Here is a 3,253-nt window from a genome sequence, read left to right on the forward strand (position 1 = left end):
TCCTCTCCTCACCTACTCCCTTCAGCTGATTGCTCTTCTCTCTGGCTTCCTGGCTTTTAATCCCCTTTCTCCTGCTCTTCCTGCCTGCTACTTTGGGCGTCCCTGAGTTGTCTCTCCTCACCTGTAACCCTGGGGCTAGCCATAAGTCTTTGTAAACTCCATGATGGAATTTGCCATGAGCAACTCAGTAGCTCCTGATTGTTAAAGTTATCCACCTGGGATATTTCTGTGGAAAGTGGTATGAAGCAATCTTCTGGGAAGTTCTCTCTTTCTCAGGTGTATAGAATTCTGATGTTGGTATTGGTTTGTTTGGTCACTCTGCCAGGCTCAAAAGGAGCCCTCCTAGAGGCAAAAGGAATCTCTCACTGCTGGCTAGGAGATGTGAGAGACATGCATTGCTGAGAGAGAGATGCAAGAGACACACACTGCTGGGAGAGAGACTGAGAGAGACTGTTGGCTGAGAGCCAGCGGGCTGAGAGAGACATGTTCCTGAACTTTAATTGTAGCCTATTGCTTCCCTAATAAACCCCATAATCTGTGAGTTCTGTGTGGCCACGGCAGCGAATTATCGAGCCCAGCAGAGAGGTGGTGGGTGGGGAGGGAGGAATGGTTGGTGTCAGGGTTTTTGAAAAGACTGGAGGGAAGCAGCATGTCTGGCCTCACAGAAATAGGCCTTGGGCTATTGATGGTGATTCTGTCTTCCTCTTGTGGGGTTAGAGGAGGTCAGAAGATGCAGCCTCATTGTCCCTTTAGTAGTTGGTGTCAGAAGCAGTGAGATTCATTGTAGTGGCTCCAGACTCACAGAAGCATGGGACTTTGTGAAAGAAGGAAGGAAGGGGGGGCCTGGGAAGTGAAGCTTTGGATTCTTAGATGGTCACTTTGGTTGGTGTTACCTGTTAAAGGAGATAATTGATCCAGAGGCTGGGGCTTTTGGTGACACCCAGCCAAAGGTCTAAGAATGGGGAAGGTAATCAAGGTGAAGAAATGAACCTGGAATGTCTTAAAAAGGATTATGTGTTTTGGATTATGTGTTTGTCTGAATGTATTACAGGCATTGAATGTTCTTGTACCTGCTTGTACATTGGAAATAATTAAGGGGTGTGGTCTGAAGTGAAGGGAAGACTATGACTCCCAAACTTGGTGTGTAAGTCCACCTTCAGCTGATACTTGATTGGATATGTTAAAAGGGGAAATAGAATTTGTCCAGAAGAAAGACAGCCCTTTGTTTCAAACCTTGTGTGTAGAGTATAGGGGGCTTAGATAGAAAACCTGAGCCCCACCCAGAACTACTGAGGGAACAGAAGATTTGCATTTGAAGAAAGGACCTGAAGAGTTTAAAAAAAAAAAAAAAAAATAGAAAGACTGCTTGGCTTTTTTGAATTTCCAGCAAGCAGTTAGGTTTTGGGTGCACTGAGGCAGGAAAATCATGGTCCATGAGAGAAACCCCTTCCAGGACTGAAAGTTAAAGGAAGCCAGTGAGTAGTAGGCTTGTATGTTACATGCTTGTGACCACCTGGGTCCATGTGGAAATGGGAGAAGAGCAGCAATGAAGAAACGGGCTGAGTTTAGTACTCTTTGACCTAGGCCATAGAGGCTGGGGATGAGAGGAAGGGCTGGCTGGTCTGAAGTGCAAGCCTATGGGCATTGAGATAGTCCTTGAGGACTGAGGATGTGAGAGAAGGTGCTGGCTGGTCTGAAGTGAAGGGAATACTGTGACTCCCAAACTTGGCAGCTGGAACCCATGACCTAGCAGGGATGGCTAGGGCTGAGTTGACCAGAACCCGACCAAACAAAGAGGAAGATGTTTGACATTGAGCTGGTGTTAAGTTGCTGCAATTTGATGGCTTATGCTGGGCTGGACTTTGCTTGTTTATGGATCCAGATGCCTGAAGTTTCCAACTAGAACAGAAGATTCTCCAGAGAGAAAGGACCATGCTTGTCTCCTCACAGTACTAATTTGATAGGGATGGCCACATTAGAAATTGGGTATCTAAAATGGGGGAGATAAAGGCATGAAGTGGCTGGCTTACATGCTTTCATGGGTGTGGTTATTCTTAAACTGATGGTGAAGGGGATATTAATTTTTGAAGTATGAAAGGGATAACAGCTAGAAAAGCCAGGGGATGGCTTGTGGTGTTGTAAATTACATAGTGTGGCTTCTCTAGCCATAAGTCTTTGTAAACTCTGTGGTGGAATTTGCTTTGAGCAATTGAATAGCTCCTGATTGTTAAAGTTATCCACCTGGCGTATTTCTGTTGTGAGTGGCACAAATCAGTCTTCTGGGAAGTTCTCTCTCTCTCAGGTGTATAGAAATCCTGATGTTGGGATTGGTTAGTTTGGCCATTCTCCAAGGCTCAAAAGGAGCCCTCCTAGAGGCAGAATGAATCTCTCACTGCTGGCTGAGGACATGACAGACATGCATTGCTGAGAGAGAGGTGTGAGAGACATGCACTGGTGAGAGAGACCTAGAGAGACACGCACTGCTGAGAGAGACTGTCTGCTGAGAGATGGCAGGCTGTGAAAGACTGAGCATGTTCCTGAACTTGAATTGTAGCCTGTTGCTTCCCTAATAAATCCCATAACCTGTGAGTTCTGCACGGCCACTGCAGTGAATTATCAAACCGAGCAGAGCAGTGGTGGGTGCTGTGGAGTAATGGTTGGTGTCAGGGTTTTTGAAAGGGCTGGAGGGCGGCAGCATGTCTACCCTTGCAGGAATAGGCCTTGGGCTACTGATGGTGATTCTGTCTTCCTCTTGTGGAGTTAGGTTTTTGAAAGGGCTGGAGGGCGGCAGCATGTCTACCCTTGCAGGAATAGGCCTTGGGCTACTGATGGTGATTCTGTCTTCCTCTTGTGGAGTTAGAGGAGGTCAGAAGATACGGACTCTCTGCCCCTTTGGCATCTATCTTAATTCTTTTCTTTTTTTCTACTCTTTTCATTTGAAGATTCATTCATGATGCTCACCCTGAATTCTGTCCTAGGAATTAGATGTAAAGAGCATATCATCATCGTCCATGCCTATCACCTACATAATTGGCTTCATCATCATCATTATCATTATCATCACCATCACTGAGCATGTATCTGTGGCCTACTTTGTGATACACACTTCAAATGCAATATTTTGGAAACCCACCACAGTACTGTGAAGTAAGAAGTGTTGCATCATTCCTGTGTAACAAATCAAGATACAGATTCAGAATTTTACTTAAAGTCCTGACTTCATATAGCTGGGACATGGCAGATGAACTAATGA

Source organism: Orycteropus afer, unplaced genomic scaffold (assembly GCF_000298275.1).
Source record: "Orycteropus afer afer isolate SDZICR_OR568_19922 unplaced genomic scaffold, OryAfe1.0 scaffold00443, whole genome shotgun sequence".
NCBI lineage: Eukaryota > Metazoa > Chordata > Mammalia > Tubulidentata > Orycteropodidae > Orycteropus > Orycteropus afer.